The sequence below is a fragment of the Acanthaster planci genome, linkage group LG03 (genome assembly GCF_054643075.1).
Source record: "Acanthaster planci isolate LZ-2023a linkage group LG03, COTS_SCS, whole genome shotgun sequence".
Lineage (NCBI taxonomy): Eukaryota > Metazoa > Echinodermata > Asteroidea > Valvatida > Acanthasteridae > Acanthaster > Acanthaster planci.
In genome coordinates, this window is record NC_141779.1 from 6,492,623 (window position 1) to 6,505,042 (window position 12,420).

At 39.2% G+C, this 12,420-nt stretch overlaps 1 protein-coding gene across 4 annotated transcripts in view; it reads left to right on the forward strand.

Moving 5' to 3' along the window:
• The first annotated feature begins 369 nt into the window (after positions 1–369).
• cfap65 (cilia and flagella associated protein 65) overlaps positions 370–12,420 on the forward strand; it is a 340,657-nt gene continuing 328,606 nt past the window's right edge. For 3 of the 4 annotated variants that reach the window (XM_022246058.2, XM_022246112.2, XM_022246129.2), the window contains exon 1: positions 371–526. The gene's annotated coding sequence lies outside the window, so the exon portion shown is untranslated. Of the gene's footprint in view, positions 527–12,420 lie in introns of all 4 variants that reach the window. The other variant, XM_022246076.2, reaches the window with a different exon arrangement.

The window sequence follows — 12,420 nt, forward strand, 5'->3', positions numbered from 1 at the left end:
ACGGTCCAATCATACCACTTGGTTTCATGAACCAATCAGAGGGCATGAACGTGGATTTTTCTGCGTTCATTCAGAACTGAATCTAATTTCCACAAGGTGTATCCGCAAACCCTCTACTGCACTGAATCTGCTTTGCTCTGAAGAAAGAAGGTACTCAGTCACCGAAAGGTCGGCAATTAGCCTACGTATGAGCACTGATTTTATATTATATTCTTGTCAATAATCCAATCAGAGTGCGTTTTGTTTTCTGGGCCAATAGCGAAAAATGTGGTGGTACGGGGGGGGGGGGGAAATCGCTACCGGTACCCGGGACAGGAAACCAGTTTAATCATACCCTAGCAACACTGCCCAAACAAGATGTCCGTCGCCGGCGCCTTTTATGCAGACGTGACGTGTGCGTGTGGACCGTTGACGGTGATAATTTGTAAGCTGTGGGCTTAGGTGAGATGAAACCTTGACTTTGAGAATTCAATGTGGACGAAACCAGTAAAACTGAAAGAAAAAATCTGTCTGGATCAAACTGAAGGTAGGCCTAACTTCTGAAAAAAATTACCTGCTCTACATTGTCTGCTCCAGCATGTCCAGTGAAATTTAGGCCCAAGTCTGCAAACCGTTCTAGGCCTATCCAATTTTGGGTCAGCTTGTACATGTCGTCCCTGATCAACTCGGTTTGGAGTCAACTCAGACCCGCCGGCGAACCAACTTGGGGTCCAGACAACTCGACTGTTTGCCAACCCCACTTCGGACAGCTCAACTGTTGAGACTACTTGACCGTTGAGACAACTCGACCGTTTGTCAAGTCGTCCGTTAGGACAAATTGACTTTGACACAGAAACAGCTCGACCAGTGAGATCTCTACACGTAATACAGTTGTTTTCCCAGTTCCAGATTGCAAAAATTATTCAGTCAGATTGCAGCTACAAAAAATTCTCAAATTCCAGTGAAATATGACCTGTCACCATCCACCTTGTGCGCTAGAGATGCTACTAAATGAATTTCAAATTTTAAACTTTTTATTCGGATATACAGGATCGACGAAAGTGGTGACACTTTTCGGAAAGTAACCACGCGGGCGGCAAATCCATTTTCAGCCAGAACCATTGTAAAAAGTTTATTTTCTAATGAAAAATTTCTTAATTTAGAGAAAATCAGTTCGAAATTAAGAATTCTAACGAATATTTTAAAAAGTGAATCTTGCGTAAACTTTTTCACCTGCACAGCGCGAGCCATCAACGATACTACCTCGTGCCGCACAGTTGGCAAACTCATTATGTCATGTAAATTTCTGCAATGTCCGTAAAGTAAGATGAGTTCACAACGTACATATTGCATGCACGCACTTAATGCGTGATCCAAAACTAGGAAACAAAATGGTTTTCGGCCAGTTTTAATAAAATTCAACTCTGAAAGTCATTTTGAGTAAACAGACATTAGATGCAAAGGCTTATTATTGTTGAGTATAAGGAAGTATTTGGGATCACTCGTAGTGAATGACATATCACCCTGCAACTCTTTGTCAATTTTTGTCCACTACCATGATTTTTAGCAAACTGTTCACAAATGTTGAAGTGCGAATCAGAAGTCTTGCCAAAATTTCTTTTCTAGAAATTTTCCGAGAACAAGTTTTGTTCAACAAAAAGCTAACATTCACCTTTAAACCAGAATCTGAAAATGTAGAACTGAAGGACAACACAAAGGAGGTAGGTTATTTTTCAAGCAATCCAAAACTATTTATATGTACATGGCAGGGTCAGCGAGGGTGCAAGATCCGTTGATCGTGCAAAGATTGGCTTACTGCGGCAACCATTTTTATAATAACTCAGAAATTAGGCCTGTCTATCTACTACGTGAAATTCCATCCCATTATTAAGGCATTATTCACACCTTGGCCTCAGCAGATGATTGGGCTGAGCGGACAGTGTCCCAACCGATGACTTGTCTCAACGGTCGATTTGTCCAAAGTCGAGTTGGCGAACCCTCGAATTGTCCAGACCCCATGTGTCAGAACATCATTATTATTATTGTTTATTTGACCATCACAAGGACAGACAAAGCAAAATTGAACAAAAAGTGTACAAAAAACTACAAAACACACATGTAAGTAAATATAAGCAGTAGCAGGGACCGGAGAAGAAAATCCGAATATATACATGTAACAAGACAAATAACAGTTATGTGGGTCAGGGACTGAAAAAGTAGAATAAACTACTATTACCCGTGGGTATGCAGCCCCGCACATAATGTTCATAAGACAAATTATACAGAACATCTTCTAACTCCTCAATGCTAATGCTGAATTTTCCAAGATTTGTTCAGTGTCCACTATTTGAATACCAGAGGTATTATGTATATAGCTACTGGAGACTATTAGGGGATCGTATACCTATACAACCCTTATCCTTGGTACCTATACAATCCTTTTTAAAACCTTCAAAACCTGTTTCAGCTACTTTATTCCATTTCAGCTGTTTCATTGCCAGATTCTTATGGGGCAAGCATGGGCAAACTGATACTTAACCAAACTGGAACTCTGTAAGCTTTTTTACTTGTGTAACGGCAGGTTCCTCAAAATATGGATCATTAGACAATGTTCAACTTTGAGGGTTCATTTTTTCTGAAGTGAACAGCAGTGAATTAATTCCTAATGTCTGATGAAATGAGGGAAGTCATGGCTGATATCTGGAACAATGATGACAGTGCCTACATGTATCTCTTAACTTAATCGGAGTTGATTAATTAAAGTCTCGGACGTCAGCATTGTTGATGGATGTGACAACCTGTTGAAATCCTAGCCAAATAAAAGTTACTGGGAAGGAATAATTCCTGCAGTTATTTTACACAGATTTATATGTGGTGAAAGATGATAATATTTACACATATTAAAACCATAATCATGAAATCCTCTACTCGTACTTGTACTCGGACGTCCAAGTACTCGTACTCGAACTACAGTTCTTATACTCGAGCTGCAAAATACTTGGAACTCGACATCCAAAAATTGTACTCGAGCATCAAAGTACTCGCACTCGATAAAAAAAATCCTTTAAGTTAACTTACCACGGCCATTAAAATAAGGTACAAAAATATCGACTCCAATGACCCGATATTCGATACGGTTCTGACAAAGTGAAGGCCGAACGTGGGACCATTAACATATACGACCCATTCGCCGTCTGTGCACGTACTTAACCAGTCACGTACGCAAATTATATTGTGGTACTCCAGAATGGTCCCGTGATTTACTTGGGCATTGGCAGTCTGGTTCCTGGAGTCAAAAATTCTAACAACGCACCCAGCATACAGAAAATCACAGGCATGTGAACAATTGAGTCTGGAAAATAGACTTCGCCGCGCCATGCACATTGTGTCAACTGCTGCAACGCAGTGTAGTGACTGTGACATTGCTAGCCAGATCACTTGTTCTTGTAGCCATGTCATCTGTATTTGGTCTTTCTTTTACACAGTGGCCGGTCTTAGCGTCTCTAAATTAAGATAAAACTACTTTAAAACTAATTAGAAGTACTTGTACTTGTACTCGGAATTAGAAGTACTCGTACTCGGAAGTGCAAGTACTTGTACTCGGAAACCAGTACTTGTACTTGGCTGGCAAAGTACTCGCTCTGTCTTTGTACTCGGCAGTCAAAGTTCTTGGCAGTACTTGATACTCGGAAAAAAGTACTCGACTACAACACTGGCTGTTTGACCTTTGACATCAACCCAGATAGTGCGCCCTCTTTTTCATTCGATATTCATGAGCCCCTCCACGGAATTGTGATGCTCCATGATTTTTCTCTTCATACCAAGGTCTCTTAAAAGAAAATCTATCATACTGAATGCTGGACACAAAAAAATGACGTCCAAGACATAAAATACGATTAATGATGAAAATTTTATGCTCAGAGTTGTTAATTTTAATTTAATTTTTAGCGGGGATATCTCCAAAATAAGTGGTAAAATGAACATAGCTCATGGAATTTTCAAGCACTACATGTAACATCGTTTTTGGCATTCTTAAACGTCGTGTATTTTCTGTCAAAATTCTCGAATGTCATGAAAAATCTGTCAAATATGACGTTCCCAACAAACACATTATACGTACATCTTTGATGCAGCCAGACTTGAAGATTATTTTCTGTGGGTGAAAGGTATAAAACCTGGCAGATACATGTATGCCGATATTCGCCTCGACTGGAAGTACCCCTTCAACAGTTGAACAGAGCCAGGTGATCCCCAGTACTCAATCGGTGGCCATCTTGTTTGGTGCAAAAAGTCCAACATACATGTACAACTGTATGCAGCTCACCTATTTTTTACCACCACAACGGCCAAGATAAACGCCTGTTGATTATGATGACCAAACCCTGTTACGGCATAAACCCGCTGTATAAATACGGTACTAGAAACAAAACCTCTAAAAATATAACGGGCCGCCAAATATGCTACCAAATAGAGCAACCTACCATGAACATACTCGATCACATAAATTTAGCCGTTTACAGATTCATCGAATCTCAAGCCACCATCGAGTCTAACATTCCGTCTAATACCATAAACGCCTACAAAGCCAGTTGCGACATTGATGATTTGAACAAGATGGAATACGTAGTTTAAACCACCTTACACGGCCAAGCACTGAATGTATGTTAAAATAGACCCCTATGCCTCTCTATTTGATCATCGAAAAAAGCCCATTGACGAGACAGATATCGAGAAATTTATGAATAAGAGATGTGATGCGCAATCTTTTATTTGTCCAAAAGACGTACATGTATACTACGGTACTCACAGTTCACTGTCGTGCAGTGCCAGTGTTAGGTATAAAGTATCGCCGACTATGTTGAAAATTAGAAATGACGGTTTTGTTTTAGATAAATCTGTGGTACAAGCATTTAGTGGATTTGGTTGTTCTGAATCTGAATCCGAAAATGAATTTTAGATCTGAAGCTCTGACAAAAAAATGAGATTTTTTTAAAAACCTTATATACATTCTTGTAAAATTAGAGATGAAAAACCAAGCGTGAAAAAAACAGTTCAAGAACTACTTCCAAAAAGATTAACAGACAGAAATTTTGATTGTCACTTTTGCAAAAACATAAAAGCGTGCAGTAACGTAATAGATGCTCGCGATTGTGATAACTGTCTTAACACAAGGTGTATTTATTCATGCCAGGACTGCAGGCATTGCACACATTTCGCCAGATGTACCATTTTTTTGAATGTGAATCTTGTCGGGAATGCGATGGTTGTTTTGATTATCAAGATTGTGAAAGTTAATTATGCCAAATGACCCCATGCCTGAAATAGAAAACGAATTGGACATTAAGTTGAGAAAAATAGGCTTGATGATAGACCGAACCATACAATACATAAGCTTATCTCAAGAAGCCGAAATTAGAGCCAAAATGGAATCTGGAGAAGAATTCAAACCTGAAACCAAAGAATCTGAAGAAGACGAAAAATTTGATGAAAGCGAAGGAATAGTTTTTCGATCTAGCTCGACAGGAGGGCAAATTCCAGATTTTGTCGAATATGCATTGGCCCTCGAGGACGAAAGTAGAAATTTTAGACGCCAAGAATTTCAAAGCATGGTTAAACAGCCCTCATTTAACCACCTTAAGTAAATGGACTATTAATAAAAATCATGTCTAACCAAACCTTCAAATATAAGCCTTTACCCATGGGCGAAGAAAACTTAATCTATCTTATACAGTAAAAAGATAATCGATGACTCGCGGTGTCGTGTTGCTGGTAGCGACGTTTCAGCTGCTAGTGCTGCTAGCCTTCATCAGGCAACTGAAGTCTGGATGCTGCAGGGTCTGCTATATACCGCCGGACCGCGTCCTCCGCGTGTCCTCCGCCGTGTATTGCGGACGCAGTGCAGCAACACGACACCGCGATTATCTTTTCACTGTATTTGTCATCCATCGCGGTGATTATGTTTATCTCTTCTATTAATCTATCTTTTTAGCCAAATGAGACCCTGTGTGAATAACAAAGAAGAAAAAGAAGAAGAAGAACCCACATGCCCACACGACACCAAAATAATCAGAGATTATAAACTCATATGCCGGGATTGCGGATTAATATTTTGTCAAATTTAGTCAGACGAAGTACATGTAGAAAACGTGGGTGGTAAATATAACCAATGTTTCGTTTATAAAAACATAAGCAAAAGTTGAGTAAAGTTTTAAAAGAATTTTAAAAACGTTTGAAGCATGTTCAAGCGGGCACCATAGAATACAACATACATGTAACCGTGGAAGCTGAATCAACAGTTAAAGACTTATTTCAAGTCTCGGATAAGCACTGGGACATTGCCCTCAATAAATTTAAACTTGTCGAAGAAGACTTTTAAAAACCTGTTTATACTAAAATGGAGACTCACACTTTTTATTTGACCAAAAATCCACAGACGTTTAAATTGAAAGACGAGACCAACAATACTAAAGGTGACAAAGTTGTCAAAGTAAAGAATATTCAGTTTGAAGCTGGGTATTTTAATGTGACTAACGTTACTAAAATTGAGTGGGACACAGGCTTGGACGGTAGATCCGCCAATAGAAGAAGTGAAATGAGGGCAAGACACAATACAAAGGATTAAAAAGGAGTTTTTGGAAGCGATTGAACAAGGTACACTAGACGCAGAAATTGAAGAACAAAACCAAAGAATAAAAAATATAAATCAACACATAAAGGATTTATCGGTGCATATTGATCAAGAAAGTTACGTGCCAACAAAACGAGCTTTACGCCGGCGGTTGACTGAATTACATCAATCAATAAATGATGAACTGGAAGGTAGACGATTAGCTTTAAAAGAAGCTGAAAAATAATACGAACGTCCTCTACCGAAGTACCAAACAACGAACCCAGAAGGTTGAGAAACGCTGAATTAGACAAGAGGCTTTATCTCACGGGATTAAGAGGACCCGTACTTGATACACTTCATCTTCAAGGCTCATTTCAATCGCTACCCAAGGGCGAAAGAGGAACCATCGTCCTATTTCCAGGTTATTACGGCATAGACTGGTTTGACTTCTTGTTAAATTTGATCCTGGGTGTATCTTTCAAAGTTCTCACAGAGTCTAAAAGGGTGACATTGGCCATCACGGATCCTAGCCTCAAGTTGAGGCCAAATAGACAGGTCTCTAATTTGTTAAACTTACCCAAAATCAAACTTTTACCCAATGTCATTTACGAAGATACATATGATTTAAACCCCTTGAAATTTGCGTTCATTCATTGGGAACACTTAAATACCCATGACAAGTTTTATAACGGACAGTCTTCGGACTTGTTGGACGTGATACCTACTGGGCCGTGTAACTCGACTATCGCTTGTGACAGTAAGACGTCTAAAACGTTAATTTACAGAAACGTCGGCGAGTTGACCTTTTCTTTAAAAGACAAGCGAGGGTAGCTAGTTGACAACAGAGGCGCTGGAATTTAATCGAGTTAGACGTTTTTTAAAATGCGTATATAACAAAAAGATGACAGTAAACGTCAAGCCAAACATCCAGATTTGACTAAGCACCTAGAATTAAACTCTGCCGAACAAGCAGAAAGGAGAGTCTACAGGCTCAGAACGATTGAAGAAATCAAATCTCAAATCCAAAGAGAATGTGACACGCGCGAAACTAGCAACAAAAAGATTAAACGGTTTTTAACAGCACTCGGTTACGTAGAGTACGGCGTAGAAGCGATAGGTGCAACTTCTGCAGCTGTAGGAATTCCCGTACTTTTGGGCAGCGTGTCGGCACCCGTGGGACCAGTGATGGAAGGTGGCATTGCTATCGGTGCGTTTGGTGCCTAGGCTTTGCTAAAGTATGCCAGTCACAGGCTGTCCCACAAAACTAAAATGCATGATCAAATCGAATGCTGGCAGACTCCAAGCTAAACACCATCGAAGAATATGTTTCTCACGCGATTGAAGATGATGACATTTTACAAGAGGAATTTGTACTAATTTTGTCTGAGCTGAAAAAGTTTAACGAGATGAAAGAAAAAATTAGGTCAAGTACGTCTGTTAAACTACAAGCAAGTAAATCGATGAGCAAAGAAGAATTCAAGTAAACGAAAGAGCAGAAACACTCGCTAACGAACGGGCAGCCATTTTAAAAAAAGATTTTATGAAAAAACTTGGCGAGTAAGTTTTACCAAATCGGTTAAATACGAAGACTCGCCTCCATAATACCGAGACGTGAAACCTACAGCACCTCCTTTTTAAAAACCCCTTTATTTAAAAGATGGGAATCAATTTTAGTAACCTGTTTATTTTAGTAAACAAAGACAATTCATTTGGGCTAAGTTTACCGACATTACTAGGGCTTACAAAATGCCAAAAGTCACCCAGCAAGAAGTCGTAGATCGTTGGGCCACAGATCCGATTTCATTTTATCAAAACCAAGTCAATTTTGCGGTGTATTGTGCAACGACTGCGTGTGGAATCGATTTTTGGGCAAATCGTTGAACCCAGTACATATCTGCCTTAATGAATTTCCACTTGTATTATGCGGTAAGAAAGATATTTGCCGAGTGTAATTTTCCATTGCCTACTGCAATATATTCTATCCTTGTAATAACTACTACGATAACAATGGTTTAATAACATTTGCCGCGAGTTTGACGTGGATCCAAACATGAATTTTAGACAAACCCGCGATCCTTATACAAACGGCCTCGGCACCGCTTACTGTTACGACATTCAAGTTTTTCTGATACCGGTGTAAAAAAATGGCTACCCGTTCCAGGGAAAACTACGACCTAAAAAAACTTATAATAAATATGGTCGCGAAGGCAAGGTAATGGATCTCTATTGGCAACCTTTGGGTTCGGGTCTAACAATTAAATATAAAATTGACTGGATTTTACAAGATGATAAAGTAAAATCTGCGTGGCAAGACTTTATTCCACTTAAAAGGACAAAGATCACAGACGTTGGAATTTCAAAGGTAAACGAGTCTATTAGGGCTTACGTATACACGTTACTGGGTGCACAAGCTCAGACCATGACCAGCGTTTTAGCCCCCGGAACCAGATTAGACGCGCAAAGACAATTCGTTACCATTGTGGAATCTTTAATCAATTTAGAGCCCGACTAAGAACAATCGATAAACCAATTTCAAGATTCGCTACAATATGCAAAAATGCCTTTAAACTTCGTAGTCGCACCAGGTTTGTACTTGGTGCCCTCAGACATGGATTAACGCATCGGCACGTTTGAAGGATACAACAACAATTTACAAATTGCCACCAAAGGCATCCAGACTGGTTATGTTCCGACTTTAAATTCTGGTGGAGTTTCAAATAGCAATTTTAACGACGAAGTGGAAGAACCAACAATTTTACCAGAACCTTTACCCGCTCAACCAAGGAGAAAAAACCGTTAGACTTCCACAACGAAGAAAAACTGTCTTTAACCTTAGGAGCCATTGCCGTGGGTGGTCTCGGTTTCATTGTGTATAAAATGTTTATGTAAGTTGTATAAAGTAAAGTTGTTCTAAAGTGTTAAGTTGTATAATGTAAAGTTGTATAAAGTGTTAAGCTAAGTCGTGTAGCAAAACTTAAGGCATTAAAAAAAAATCTTCCCAAATATGAGAAGGGGTTTAAATTTTTTTTTTTTTGCCCTACTTACAGTGACTTACTGTACCCTCTGCACATAAGTCAAAATCAAAACACCTGTGCCCACAACAAAGTCCACACGTGCTCGGCGACCCGTCCGACTGCTTTACTCACCACGTTGAAAATCCAACTCAAAACATTACTGATGATTCTGGGCAAAGCTCCCAGCGCTTTCAAACCCACTTTCTTAAACACGTTTGCCAAGTTCCACAGTTGCCTTTTAACCCAATCGGTAACACCTCCCTTACTTGGGGCTTTTGGTTCAGGCGTAAGTTCAGGCATGGGACTAAGCGTGCCAGCAGCTCTGACGCTAGCTGTGATACTACTTACAATCGTACTCACGGCCAAAGAAAAAAACGTTAAAATGCTTACGATCGTTACACCCTGTTCCTTAAACAAAGTTTGAGTCTTCTCGCGTAAATCAAATCACTGTCCATCACTGCTGTAATTATTTCCTTAATGCGATTGATTTGGCCCCAAAGTTGATCCGTGTTCCTATTAAGAACTTCTAACCTACCCCGTCTTTCCACTTGTAAATCGTCTAACTGCCGTTGAAGTTCCGTACCTTCTCCTTCAGATGCCGCTTCTTCCAATTCGTTTTTTACTTGTTCAATCTTGGCGTCCAATTGGTCAAACTTGCCCTGGTTTAAAATTAATTCCCCTTGACCGTCTGTAAAGATTTATCTAAAGTAACGAGTTCCCTGTAATTTAATCCGCCTGTATCTTGAGTAAGATCTTCTACGATGTCACTGACTTGATCTGATGCCTGTGGGAGTTCCTGGTTCTTGAGGTTTTCAGGTTGAAGCTGTGCGAGTATATGGATTATCTCTTGTGCCTGCTGTTTCGTTTTACCAGAAACGTAGTTGCATAAGCCTAGGACATGTCTTATAAAATTGGTGTTTGTTTTTTGCCTAATTGTATTTAGGCTACGAAATATGCTACTATTATTTTCTCGGGTTAAGAGAACTTTTTTGCCTTCAAACTTGACGTACAGGTGGTCTTTGCTATCTAGATTTGAATCCCTAATTGACACTTTGTACCGAGTTTCTCTTTGAACCACGTCATAAAAATCGTACATTTTGTCTTTGACTAGCTCAATTCTTAAATCTGGTAAACCTATTGTTTGGCCTTCTATAAAACTTGTTTCTTCTTGCGTTGTATCAAAGGTATCGTCCCATGTCACGTCGTCTTCTCCTTCTAGGGGTATATCTTCAGTTTCGTTAATCGGGTCAAAATTGACTGGTTCAAATCCGCCTTCTGCCATTTTACTTCAACTTTAAAATAAACGATTTTACTTTAACTACTGGGCAAACTTGCAGGTAATACACCTTGTGCCTCGAGCCACCCCTGTGTGGCCAACACACCACTCATTTTAGCAACGTCTTTGATACTCAACTGATCCAAATCTGGGGTTTAATTTTTAACAGCCTTTTACCGAGCATGGCATATCCCATGGAAATTGCAGAAACTACAGCACCGTGGTAGACCGTATTAGCAATTCCATTTATGTTGATGTTTGTGTCACTCATTCTTAATATATACGGTTTTTAAATTTACCTTACTCCATGTCTAAAATTTCTTGCGCAGGTGCTTTTGTTGCCAGCTTTGGTTCTGGTGTTTGGGTAACTTTTGGTTCGGCATGTATTCTTTGCCTTCTTTTCAAGTAAAACGCGAGTAAAATTCGCCTGGCGATTAACCCACCCAAGATCAAGTACTGGTTATTGATGCATGCCGCGTAAATTTTATTCTCAGGTTTTATTTCGGAGGCTTCACTCGTTGCCATTTTAGCTGGCTGTTGTTTCATCTTTTTGTTATGCTCGGGTTAATTTTTTACCCTGCTCTACGCGTTTCGGATTTTTAACTTTAGTTGTCTGTACTGGAGTCTTTGCTGGACTGCTCATTTGTTGTTCTTCTGTCTCCATCTTTTATTATAAAAGGACTTTTGTTAAACTCCAGATGCTTAGCCGTAATTAACGTTGCTACCGGTGGTGATAGGTACACAACGTACTTGTAACAAAGTTCGTTTAAAAAATGTCCCATGGTTTGACTCATGATCGGGTCATCGTTTAAGTCCTTAGTTAGCGCCTCTTCAGATTTAAAGTCCATGTTGAAGCCCAAGAGTTCGACCGGAGTACCTATTCCTAGTAAACACGTGTACAAACTGCAAATTGAGTGACCTAAGGTTTTAACGATTTCTTTGCCAAATTTGACCTCGTACAAATTAAACAATTTTTCCTGTTTTGCCAGATTCAAAGATTCAATGTCTTTAATGGTGAATTCCTTGCCGAGGTATTTCTTACTTTCGCCCGAGGCTACGATTGAGCAGAGACGATCTTTGATGTTGGCCTTCGATTCTGTGGTTTCATTTTTTGTCTCGTTAATAATGGATTTGATGTCCATTTTAATATATACATTTTTAAAATACACGTTTTAAATAAATTGAACGTAATTTAATTGAACGTAAAGTCAAATTAGCTGCGATAATTACATGTAGTTGAATAACAAGTTGAATATACTCTAACGTAGCTTATATTTTATTTGTTAATTTATAACAAAATAAAACAACAAATTATAGCTACAGTAGTTTATTCTAGTTCAGCAGGTAGCTTATTGAAGTATATAATTCAGCGGAGGCTCTGTGTTTAAAATCAACTTGCTAAAGTGTACATCACGTTAATGTTTTTTAATCGTTTCCCATTCGCAATCAGGCACTACCTCATTTTCATGTAAACATTGATCAAAGCTATTTCGATCCTTACAATGAAACAAAGCAGTCCACGCCATGTTTTCTCTGTAGTC